Here is a 14065-nt window from a genome sequence, read left to right on the forward strand (position 1 = left end):
GGTTAGAAGCAATGCATCTGGTGTTTTCGCTTCCTATTAAAATATTTAAACCCATGATTAAGTCTGTTTTGATACTTCACCTAGAAGGGGAGAGAAAATGGTATACAATTGGTCCCGTGCAAGGCCTGGAGTTCACAGGAATTCTACGTATATGCTGGGGTAAACGTGGGGGAAGGCGGGAGAAACCCGTTACCCCACCTTCAAAAAAATTCTCTGGCATCCCAACCCTTCTTAGACAATACAACGGGAAAAAGATAGGAACGGCGGACACCGTGACGTCATCCGTCCCCCTTCCCTTTCAGCTTCACTTTTCCCCCTGCATATATGAAAGATGTAGAAAGTGAAACGCAACATATTGCCTACAATACCACTTGAATGTGATTTACTTGTCTTTCTATAAGAGCAAAGAGATGAGATTTTATTTTGTAAGGAAATTCAGTAAGAATTCATGTAGCAGAAACTACAAATTATTTGGAATTAAATCAAAAGTAGTAATCTGTTTTATCACCTAACTCAACAACAAAAAACATTAGAAATTTTTAAGACGTGGCACACAAACTATTTATAAAAAATTGCACATAGTACATGTTAAAATATCAATTGTGATTCCAGAAAGTCAACACCAATTACTAGTAATTGCAGGTTTAGACTGGAGAATGTTGAATATTTAATTTCCATTGTAACATTTCACGGCCAATACCACAAACCTCAAAATACTTGTTCATGATTACCTGTAATAGTTAAGTTATATATGAGTTGGTTGGACATGAGAGGGTAGGTAATACTAGAGTCCAGATTATCAAATTAGTTTTCACATTACTTGCAAAATGAATGAGCTTTATGTTGTATGAAAACGAAAGAAAACAGTCGTTCTATTTCCATTAGCAGAAAAATTTGGGAGGTCATCAGTGAAGCCATATCTAGCATCTTGGTGCTACATCTAGCATAATCCACAAGCATTTAGAATCTAGCATCTTGACTTTAGCATCCTGGCCAAATCTAGCATAATTTCATTTTACCCTTTGTTAAAAAGAAAAAGAACGAAAATTTAAATGGTTTAAAGACCGTCGGGAATTATTCCTTTTAGTTGAAGCGATGGTTGGAGCAATGAAACCAGTCAGTATTTCTGCGGTTGTAATTTTTTGTTGAATTCAGAGCAAATGCAAATGTTCCAAAATAGCAAACGTGACTGCAAAACATATTTCTTACATGTTGTATATATATTTCTGCAAAACATGTTGTATATATATTTCTTAAAATGTTATCCATTCATAAAATATTAATTTGACCATCCTCCCCTATAACGTGCCATTTATCATCATTCCTAACAGCGCCATATTAAATTTGTACATGAATACAGTTAATACACTTCATTAAAATAATGAAGATAAGTAGGGGCGTGTCTTTAAAATTAGTTAGGAAAGTTAATTTGAAAATCTGGCATAATTTACAAAAATCTAGCATAATTCAGACCCGTGTTTGGCATCATCGCGAGTCTCGAGTGTGGCAACCCTGGAGGTCATTTAAATGAAATGTATTTTATTGTTACTGTTACACCCTAACAAGCGGGTTTCACTTCTTCATTGTTTCGAAAATACATAACCCCAGTGGCCTACCTATTCATCGAAGTCACTGGTCTAAATAATACGGCGTCTGTATGAGACATTCAGTTCTGATATTGTTAAACTTGCAATAGGAGGTCGGGCGTTATCATGCAAAAACAAGATTCACGAAATAAGAAGTAATCGTCGCTTACTTTTGATTGAAGAGGAAATGTGATATTGGAGGAGATGTGCATACGAAGCTCTGGTTACTGTTGTTCTGTTTTCTATTTTATGTTCCAATATTAACTTCTTATATCTATGAGGATAGTGAATATAACTTTAAGTGCTAAAGTATAAATGCAGATTATTTGTAGGACGGGGGTAGGGAACAACAAACCATGATGCATTCTAACCTCGCTATCGTTTTTCACCTCTCCGACAGTGAATCAATGTTCCATCTCCTGTAACAATTTTGCACAGATATACATCACCTCTTCCCTAAAAATGACGCAAACGTTCATCGTTGGCATCAAAAAGGTGGCCTGTGAATTTACTAATTTACCAGGTCCTTCATTGGTCCACGGACAGTAGTGTATGCTTGGCCAACACTAGTATAAAAATGGTGGTTGTTTCCTTCCTCGGTGACAAACCTACATTAATTTATAACCTCTTCTACTTCAGTGAAATTTTCAGTTGTCATTACGTGTTGTATGTCGGTGACGATAAGTCTTACCCAGAAATTACCCCTTTCTCAAACTTTGTATACTATCCGTACACTTATAACTGGAATGTATGAATCACCTACTGTATTTTCATGGTGCGATAAATTTCAACACATCTTCATTATTCAGAAAATCACATCCCAGATTTTTGGTCAAATACAGTGAGTAACACCAGTAGGCATCCGTGTTTCCACTGATGACGAATACTTGTCTAGCGTTTCTCTGTGATACTACCACATACTGACCCTTCTTTCAACAACAACCACAAATTTTGACAATTTACGTATCAATATTCTAAATTCTGAAGTTAACTTTCAGTCTTAATATTTTTAATTGAATCACTCTCGTAATGCATTCTCGGTTTCACCATAAAAATAATTTTCCAAACCTAATCTCGGTAATAGTATTTTACTGATTAGAACGTATCTGTACACTAATTAAAAATTCAACGATATAAATAAACAAGCTCCTTGCTATTTAAATTCGGTTTCTGCTTTGAAAACCAGTTACTACTTTACCATAAGACTAAAATCTTTCTATGGTATTTTAAATTGTTCTTCAATATCTGAGAGTTTTCAGTGTACTGTAGCTACCAGACCATACTGAAGGCACACTTTTCTCTAAATTGATATAATTTTTTTTCCGAGAACACTGTAACCATCTTTTTTTTCAAAATCTCATTTTTCATCTACAAATTCTGTGGACGATAAGTCCTCGCTGATTCAAACGTAAAATATTTTAATCTAACTGCAGGCTCAAATGTCCTATACATAAGGTGTCCACGTTACGTTCTTTAGATGCTCTGCAGGTTACGTACCTGTTTCAGAATATTGAAGATCACATTAGAAACTATAAGGGTAATGGAAATATCCACATGATTACCTCGTGAATTTCAATGAGATGTGTCTGTTAAAATAGAACCTTTAAGAATAATGGAAATATTGACGGGATTATCCCTAGAATTTAAATGTGATGTGCCTCTCACAATAAAATAGTTAAGAAAAATTGAAATATCGACAAGATTACCCCATGAGTTTCAATAAGTGCCTGTCGCAATAGAAAATGTGATTATAATAGAAATATCGACGGGATTACCCCTACAATTTTAATGAGATGTGCCTCTCACAATAAAAACTTTAACGAAATGGATGATCGTGATGATTGTATTATATCTTTACATCAGAGGTAAAGTAAACCAAGTCATAATTTCCTAATTTCACAGAAGTGATAGACCGATTCCTTAAAACTAAGACCAATAGTATTGTTTTCAAACTATACTAAGTAGTTACAAAGTAGTAGGATGCTTTTAGACTTGTATTATTACAGCACTAGAACGAACATAGTCTACTAAAAATGTATTTTTAACTGAATTTCGACCAAAAGATGACTCAGCATATTCTAACTCTAAAGTTCATATATAGAGTGTTAATGAACTATACCGACAAACTGTAAGAGGTGATCCCTCACATCAAAATAAGTCAAAACGATCCTATGAATCTGTGGGGAAAAGTGCATACTTTGAGAGCTAGATTGAGGGCTGTCCAAAATCGCGAAAAAGCTAAATTTCAACAGACCCTATTTCGAATTCCAGAAACTGTGGGTGATAGTCCTTATCAATCTAAATGAAATCATGCAAACTCAATCCAAAAATTATATTACGCCAATTTTCAGTGGGTGGACATGGTATTCTCTACAGGGTATAATTCTCAAATATGCTCTCAATAGAGTTTACAGATATACCCTGATTTGAAGAAGGGTCCAAAGTAGGCAGAAGGTAAATCCTGACAACAATGGACATCCAATGCTTCGAAGGGAAGGCGGAAGTGTGAGTAACAGGCTTCTCCATGTTTCTTTGTGTTCGAAATAACGTGTGATGATACGTATTTAGTCATGGTATATTTCACGTTTTTCTCACTTATAAGTGTGAAAGAAACCATCATACCATGCGTTTTCCCGAGTACGAGAGACTGTGCTGCTGACGATCCTTAACACTTCTGACATCACGCCAAAGGATTCCGAGTTCACTGCTATCAAGACTTATTGTTTGCCTACTTTGGACCTATCATAAAGTCAGAGTATATCTCAAAATTAGGTTGATGGCATGTCTGGGAATTTTACCCTGCAGGAAATACTCTGCACACCCATTAAACATTAATGAAATATGCATTTTTGGATTGTGTATAAGTGACGTCTTTACACTGATAAAGACCACTACTCCACGATTTCTGGAATTCGAAAAAGGGTCTCTTGAAATTTGGCTTTTTGCTGATTTTGGACAGCCCTAGCTCTGAAACTATGCAATTTTTCCCACAGGTCCATACGAACTTTTTTTACTCATTTTTTGCTTATATATAGTTCATTAACACTATATATATATATATATAACTTTTACTAGGTGAAGTAGGGTAAAAATGCATAGAAAATTTAACTCAAGTCATACAGCGAAAAGAATATATATTTTAGTATTTTAACAAAAGAGACACTGACCAAAGCTTAAAACTTTACTTTATTTTAAATTATAATTTGTTACTGTTTCGGATATCTAGCATATCCTTCTTCAGACACGATCGAAATTAATGAAAATACAGACATATATATAAATGTTGTTATAACAGAAGTTTAAATTCTTTAACCGTCATATATATATTCATTGTTATAAAAAATTTTAAATTCTTTTAACAGTCATATATAGAGTCATTGTTGTACTTTTTTATTTTTATTTATTTATTTATTTTTCTTATTTACCGAGGCCTTTAGCCCATCCTATAAGTCTTCCTGTTCACTTTCCAATTAATCACTTCCTTTATTTTTGGTTCTTAAAAGGGCCTTTTATTATTTTTTTATTTTTTTTATTTTTATTTATTTATTTTTTTCTCTATGTTATTCAAACTTCCTTGCCATGATTCATTAATTGGTAAGCCCCCTGTCCAGTTCATCAGTTTATCTCTTCCTACCTTCTTTATCCAATCCGCTTTTTTCCACTTCCTTATTATCATTCTTTTCTCCATCTCCAATACTTCCGTCTTATCCCAATTAATTGCGTGATTCGTCTCCTTAACATGTTTGTATATGGCATTGGTATCTTTTTTCTTCCTAACATCATCTTTATGTTGTTTTAATCTTTCTTTCATTCTCTTTCCTGTCTCTCCTATATATGACATATCGCAGTCCTCACACCATACCCTGTAAATATATTAAATCCTTGATAATGTTGCAAACCCACGAAAATTAATACAAAAGAAAACTAGAAAGTTGAGAATCATTTGTTTTGTGGAGAGAGAAAAATAGATACAGATAGCTCGAATTACCTATATGCTTATGTAGTATGTATGTTCGTGTTATAAAGTGTCAATTAAACACGGAGATATGAAACGCTACTGAAGTACTTGATCAATTTGAAACAATATATATTGTAGTAATTATTTACCCCATTTGTTAAAATAATGTACCTTATATTCTGTTTTTAAAATGACAATCAAAGTAGGATGTATTGGATAATAAATGAGAAATTGTAAAATTTTAATTTTAGTACGATTAAATACATTCGTGCTGCTGTGTGTTGCGTTATCCGTTATTAGGTGTTGAACAATTCTGATTCAAAGGAAAGAAATAAACTACTTCATAGTACTGGAGTTAATTTAATAAACTTTAATTGTATAAGCAGTACTGAGGCTATTTGAGACAAAGTCTGTTGCTGAAATTGAAATATGGGTTGCTATTAGGGTTTTATAGTAACCCAGGTATGATACACATACTGATGATTGAACCGGGAACATACGCGCGGAAAGAATTAGCACTAGCAAACTACCTATGAAGAGTTACGCCATGTCATAATTCTAAGTCAAGAATGAAGGCAAAAAATCCAGTGCTTCATCTGTCGTGAATTTCTTCTTCCCCAGAAGGACTTTAAGGCGTGGAAACAAATTATAATCACTAGGGGCTAAATGTGGACTGTAGGGTGGATGGGTAAGAACTTCCCAGAGCAGTTCGGCGAGAGTTCTTGTAGTCACATTTTCGTGTGATGGCGGGCATTATGGAGAAGAATAAAGTTTTCAGACAATATCCCGGGTATTTTCTTGCGAATGGACTTTCGTAGAGTACTACTCGACAATGTGGAGTAATAAGGGCATTAATTGTGCTCCTTTTGTCCAGACAATCCACAAGTATAACGATATTTCCAGCGGACGGCTGAGATTTGATTTTCTTGTGACCACTCCATGTTGCTTCTTTTGGACTCTGGGGTTGAATTGTGCAACCATGTTTCATCACACGTGATGGTAAATTGCAACAATTCATCACCTTAGGCTCCAAACCGATTCAGAAGCTGTTCACAGACCGTCGTGAGCAATGGCGAAGGGTGGTAAGAGGCCCTGAGGCCCGGCCTACCCATTTACTTTCAGAAATTATAATTTTTAATTAATTCATTTTCCTTGCACAGAATGCATGATATTTTCTAATTAAAAAAATGTTCGATAAAGAAATCGTGGTTGGCACCACTGCTAGGAGGCTCACCGAGCAGTGTCTCAGGCTGCAGTAGAACTACCGCCAAGCTACTCAGAAAATCCCGCGAGAGAACGTGTTGGAAATTACGTTTTCTTCACCAGCGTATAACCTGCGAAAGAGACCGGCCTCAGCGCTTATCGACTTTCGTTTCTACCTACTAGTTTCTCTCGAGACCTTCGATTTCGATTCGATATATCAAACAAATAAAGAGCAAGATAACGTGGGCTCCATTCCGTTCCAACTCTGCTTAATTTTGCGGACTCTAACGCAACGCAAAAACTGGTACAAGGAATTCTAAAGGCACTACACCTATTATCGCAAACTAATGCCCCTTTATTCCGTTGCGTTGGCGCAAACCTGTATATATTTGTAGTTGTTGAAAAAAGAGCAGTGTATAAAAATATTTAAGTCTAATTGTTTTTAAAGGGGAATTGAGTGACACACAAAATATCTTCATTGAATGCTTGTCATGTGTTTTGAACAATATAATTAAAGACAAAATTTTACAAGCAGAGTTTGTTTCAGTACATGTAGACTAAACAACATAGGTCTTATGCAGAGTCGTTCTGACGCATGATTAGTGCCATACTAAAGAGTACGACTAACATATGTTTCCTGCAGTAAACAGGTCTTTAGTATGACTGTAATCACACGTCAAAACGATTATGCATAAGGCGGCATATGCTTATTGTGAAGGGCAGATAATGCGATAGTCCATCTTCCTCACTCGATCACGGCAATTAAAACAATTAAATTGCATTATGGCGAATTAAGATCATCTATGAGTCACATACGTCAATTTCATTATGAAAATTGAGTTCCGGATCGAATAAGTGCTGTCAATGAACTACAATTGCATTAAATTTATGTGAATTCGTCTTCTTGTATTTCTGTAGTAAAATATTTGTCTAATCTGGTTCATTTTACTATTATTATTATTATCGTTATTATTATTATTATTAGTAGTAGAACATTGGGCCTAACCTCTTGAAAATATCACCCTTCGCCACTGGTCATGAGTGTCTACTTCTGATCAAATGTCAGCATCCGGGGAAACCATTTTGCACAGATTTTGCGGAATCGTAAGTGGATATGAATGATATTTACCACGGCAGCAATATAACTCACTGTTAATCGCCGGTTCTCAAGAATCGTTTGCTGAACACATGCGATATTCACTGGGGCGCTGCAGTCTGGTGAATGTGTTCATGCGATTCATTTGTCACCAGCTCCCGTTCTTCACGAAACTGTTCACACCATTCGTATACTGTTGTCCGTGACATCGTTTCTTCACCATACTGTGCTTGGAATTTTCTTAAAATCTCAGATGGTTTAACTTTCTCGTTTACTGAAATTTGATTACACACTGCTGCTCCACAGCCAAAGACACACTCCATGATAGCTGCAACTGCAGCGCATGCACCAAATACATCATGCCGGGCGCTAGTTACTCGAGAAGGATTACATTACGTCAGCCGCAAGTTTCATCATGATCCGGCTATTCATCGATTATTTACGTACAGAAATCCCGGTCAGCCTTAAATGATACTTGTAAGAAGCGGAAAGGACAGTCTGTACGATAACAATACCTTCACAATTTTAATTTTACACGATTTATTTCGAGACTTTCCAGACAAAAACGAGACGAGACCGAGCCAGGATCGAGATAAGCATCTGTTGACTGAGACGGAGATTTTTGACTCGAGATCGAGATCGAGACAGAGATCACTATTTATGAACCGAGACGAGACCATGGCTGTACAAATTATCGTCTCGATATCATGCCTAGAATTTAAGATTAAATTTAAAATTTGGACATTAGTTTTTTCTTTCACAGAAGTAAAGGCGCTGGTAAAGATGAAGTCTCACCTTCAAAGTTACCAATGTTGTGATATTGAAATAAAATATAATGAAATGAAATATTTGAGTAAAGCGTCCCACATTATGGATGTTCTAATTTTTAAACATTCAATTTACTTAGGTTAACATTGATTGTTCTGGAGAGTTCAAAGAGATCTGAAAAAAATCTAGTTATCAAGTTTTATATAGACTTCGCATTAGTTAAATTAATTTAGCAAAAAAGTCTACATTATTAGTGCTTCATAAAAAAAAAACGGTGTCGAAAGATAAGAGATCTAAACCCCCACACACTAAAACGATCGTGATTGCACGTCTTTGTTGCGGCTCTTCGTTGCCCACTTTAGTGTTTCTGTCATTAGAAAACACTGCAAGAAGAATAGTTGCAACATCAGTTTAAGTGGAATAAAAAATGTTATTAAAAATTACAAGGGCAAGACATGCAACCAGGATCATATCAGAGTGTGGGAGATTTGTCCGATTGTGTGGGGGTTTTGTCCATTTGTGTAGCAGTTGTGACAATTTCTGCATGTGGGAGTTTTGTCCATTTGTGTGGGGGTTTTGTCCATTTATGTGGGGATTGTGACCGTTGCTATGTGTGGGAGTTTTGTCCATCTGTGTGGGAGTTATGACGGTTAGAGGTTATGACCGATTACCAGGTGTGGGGGTTTTGGCTGTGGGAGTTATGACCGTTCGTGCATTTGGGAGATTTTTCCGTTTGTGTGGGAGTTATGACCGATTGTGTGGGCGTTTTGAAATTTCTTGAGTGTGGGCGTTTAGACATTTCTTGAGTGTGGTGGTTATGACCGTTTGTGTGAGCGTTTTGACATTTCTTGAGTGTGAGGTTTTTGGCTGTAGGAGCTTTAACCTGTTCCCAAAAAATAGACCCTTGAGTATAAATTGAACAGGTGGTTTTCGATTAAATTAAAAAAAAAACTATTTTTGTGGGGCGAACTATTTTTAAGTCGTTCGTTCATAATAATAATAATAATAATGTCTAATAATAATAATAATAATAATAATTGTTCATTATTATTCTACTAAAATGCGTAGATTATTTATTTACGTATAATTATGTAAAATAAACACAACATTAAATAGCAGACTATATCAATAGTTGTCTGTTTTCTAACGACGACATATGAAGTCGTAACAATGTATTTGACACACATAGTTCCCAGAATGATCTATATATTCTTAACAAGGACCCACATACAACTTGTAATATTTCAATAATAATTCAAGAATTTAATTTCTCGAAGCAAATATTAATTCAAAAATTCAATAATAAAATTATGTATAATTTTTACGAAATAAGCAAGATACGTACAGTTTTTGGTACTATTTTACTCTAAGTATCAATACCTGAATTCGTGAATTATGATTTGTTTATTCAGGAAATTGTTGCTACCTTATAAATTATTTTTTATGGGGGTGAGTTGCACTTATGGGTTCAGGTTCCCTTTAGGAGGGCTTAACTGGTATATGGCTATGTCACAAAAACATATGCCGTAAATGATAACAGTTCAAAAAACGCGAACCAACATGTGATAGGTGTCAATTAAAATGTATAAATGGTATCTAACCGAATCAGGGCTGGCCGAAGCTAGTGACCACGTTAAGTAGTGTACCGAAAGGGAAACGTGCGTCATCGTCGCCTCGGTGGATATGAGCGTAAGGACACTACGGTTTCTCATGTTGCTAGATACCTTGCGTCTAGCAGCTTTATAATTCTGGATCAGAAATTAACACACTGCATTGGCATACGAAGATGCTTAAGGTGGATCACTAGGTGTTCCCAGTACTATGCTAAACTTTACTGAAATAGTTTGGCGTTGCCGGATAGTGTCGAGAGTTAACTGATGTCAGATAATAAAGGAAGTATTCACGGAATTCTGCTTGGATACTTACAAGAGAAATTAGTTTTCGACCCTTATCGCAATTCCGCTTCTCGAACTGCAACGTGAGAATCCAGGAATTTTCTTATTTTGACAACTACAGTGAACGTACAAATTTGGCAACAACGCATTATGGCGTTCTGCGCAAGTTTCGTCTCAAAATCTATTTTCTTAAATGTAAATTAATATTTAAATAAAATATGAAACATAACATGAAAAACAGTCAAACAATATATCTATTTTGTAATAAGATCGTTAGTTTAAAATTCTTTACATATATAAATAAACATCTCCTAAAGCTGATCACTTCTTGTAAGATCTTACATCTTACATCTTACTGAACATTTCTTGTGACATCTTGTGTGCTCATTGTAAAACGAATCAAATGTGTTATTTTATTTGTTACATTTTTCAATATCAACAGACGGAACCAAGTAAATCGGTGTCTTGTCCTGTAGTTGAAGCATTACTCTATCTTATAGTACAATATTTATAATATGTAACATTTCATTTTGTAGTACTTAAGGCAATGATACAAAATATACACTGACTTCCGGGTGGTGATCCACCTTAGAAGCATACAGTATGAATTGTTTATTTTTTAACATTATTAGGCATGTCAGAGATAAGATTCCTATATATTTTGATTAGTCATATATTCCTCGATATTTCTCCTGTAAATTTCAGAAATATTCGGATATGTAAACTGAGATATTAAATAGTTTTCATTTGGAAGAAAACAGATAAATAAGTCGTCGTAAATCAATGGATTAGGAACCAAATATGGCGCAAGAATTCAGTATCCCTAAGGCTAGTATTAGACGGAAGCATTTATCGTAACATTTCTCGTAGCAAAAATCGTATCATCGATATCTTACCGTGTAAAGTAGTAATTGCTATAGCATTTCTTATGCCATGGTATATCCTACGGTATTTCTTGTCGATAGAACCTGCTCTATTGCGTAGTATTTTCCCCAGCATTTCTGGTCCGATTGCAGCTCCATGATGTGTTAAAAGGAAGCGAAAAATTTTGTGCCAAATATCCATGCTCTTTGTTTTATGTGGGAAATTGAATTGTAGTATAGAAAAATGAGTTGGACTAGGGATTCTCTTTCCACACATACTTCTTTGTGGTTTTCGTTTTATAATATAAGCGGCGAGAACTATTGTTACAACCACTTTAGCTTTAGCTACCTCAAGCTTTATTTTCGGAGCCATAATTGCGCTCTTCTTCTGTGATTTGTCTGCTACCGACAAGATGCTTATCAAAATGCTACCGTGTAAAAGAACCATGTACTTTTGATGTCATAGAATATTATACGAGATTTTGGGCAGTACATCTGCTACGAGAAATGCTACGATAAATACTTCCGTCTAATGCTAGCCTAAGAGTAATTCTTTCTAATGCAACATTAATATGTCATTTTGCTTCAAAGTGTTATACATTTCTAGTAATTAGGTTGAGTAACAAGAAATGACAAAATATGCTCCACAGCTTGTATTATTTGAAGCATGCAATTCAAATTTTCAATTTCCAAAAATAATTTCATGAAGTTTCATTAACGTATTTGTTTATTTAAAGTTAAGTTTCTGTGCTATTCTATTTTAAGTTAGAGGAATAAATTTGTAAAAGCTACGGAAGAAGTATGTTACTTGATTCCACAATCAAATAGTATAACTAATCAAAATATATTTGGATCATAGCTCTGGAGTAGAACAATGTAGAAATATGAAAAAGGAAGAGTGCTCTTTACCAACTAGTACCTCGTAAGGAAGACATGATGAAGTGTTTGCAATGTGAAGGCAATGTATAAAGTTATGATAGAAATTTCGCATAGCTTTCGAACAGGCAAAGCATGTGATTTTATGCATGTGAAGTGTTTTTCCACTAGCTACCTTTATGCATATACCCACTGTCGCTGACGTGCCTGCTACCTACGGACTCATGCCCATGCTACAACACGTGCCCCTTTGCTGTGCCCGTACTCTGACTCAATTAGATAGCATTCGTTCTTCTTAATGGTCATCTATTACAAATTGTTGGTGTTTGGTTACGTTATGGTTGCGAAAAAATAAAACATTATTCTTTAGGCAAGAAAATATTTTTGCTTCACCCAACAATTAACAACACTCAGATGTACATCACGTGAAGGAGTTTGGTTGGTATGGCGTGGTAATTGATAAATTAATAATGAAATCAGAAATGACAGCTGGTTTCTGTCACTGCCGATTTTAGTAACGAGATTAGAGTGGAGATGTGATATAAACTTAAGACATTTAATTGATTACATAAAATCGGTTTTCGGTTTTTATGATCGCTTTCAGCTTTTACAGACCAACGTTAAAACCTATTTGATTTCTGCCACTCCTGCTTTAAATAGAAAGCTAAGAGAGAAGTTGGGGTACGTGTTGTTAAACACTATATTGGTTCTAAGTAACACCTTATCGCTATATCTTATCGATTTTGCTATATGTAGATCAATATTGAAACCTAAAGTTGTTGAAGATTTCTATCAATTCCCGTTTTAGTAGATTGTTAATTATGGAAATGAAGCGTATTGTTGAATTACTTAATTGATTGGAGAAAACCGCTTCTCTTTATCAATTCCCGTTTTAGTAGATTGTTAATTATGAAAATGAAGCGTATTGTTGAATTATTTAAGTGATTGGAGGAAACCGCTTCTCTGTATCAATTCCCGTTTTAGTAGATTGTTAATTATGAAAATGGAGCGTATTGATGAATTACTTAATGGATTGGAGGAAACCGCTTCTCTGTATCAATTCCCGTTTTAGTAGATTGTTAATTATGGAAATGAAGCGTATTGTTGAAATACTTAATTGATTGAAGAAAATCGCTTCTCTCTATCAATTTCCGTTTTAGTAGATTGTTAATTATGGAAATGAAGCGTATTGTTGAAATACTTAATTGATTGGAGGAAACCGCTTCTCTCTATCAATTCCCGTTTTAGTAGATTGTTAATTATGGAAATGAAGCGTATTGTTGAAATACTTAATTGATTGGAGGAAACCGCTTCTCTCTATCAATTCCCGTTTTAGTAGATTGTTAATTATGGAAATGAAGCGTATTGTTGAAATACTTAATTGATTGGAGGAAACCGCTTCTCTCTATCAATTCCCGTTTTAGTAGATTGTTAATTATGGAAATGAAGCGTATTGTTGAAATACTTAATTGATTGAAGAAAATCGCTTCTCTCTATCAATTTCCGTTTTAGTAGATTGTTAATTATGGAAATGAAGCGTATTGTTGAAATACTTAATTGATTGGAGGAAACCGCTTCTCTCTAGCTGCTTCCGTTTTAGTAGATTGTTAATTATGGAAATGAAGCGTATTGTTGAAATACTTAATTGATTGGAGGAAACCGCTTCTCTCTAGCTGCTTCCGTTTTTGCTCTATAGCGGTCAACGTTAAAACTGGAAATGGATAATTTCTGACACATACCGTTAAATGCTCATCTCAACGAACACGATTCCTTTCTTCCGACCCTGTTTATGTTTAAGATTATTTTTCTAGGTCCCATGG

The sequence above is a fragment of the Thermobia domestica genome, chromosome 15 (genome assembly GCF_964235325.1).
Source record: "Thermobia domestica chromosome 15, izTheDome1.hap1.1, whole genome shotgun sequence".
In the NCBI taxonomy this organism is placed as follows: Eukaryota; Metazoa; Arthropoda; class Insecta; order Zygentoma; family Lepismatidae; genus Thermobia; species Thermobia domestica.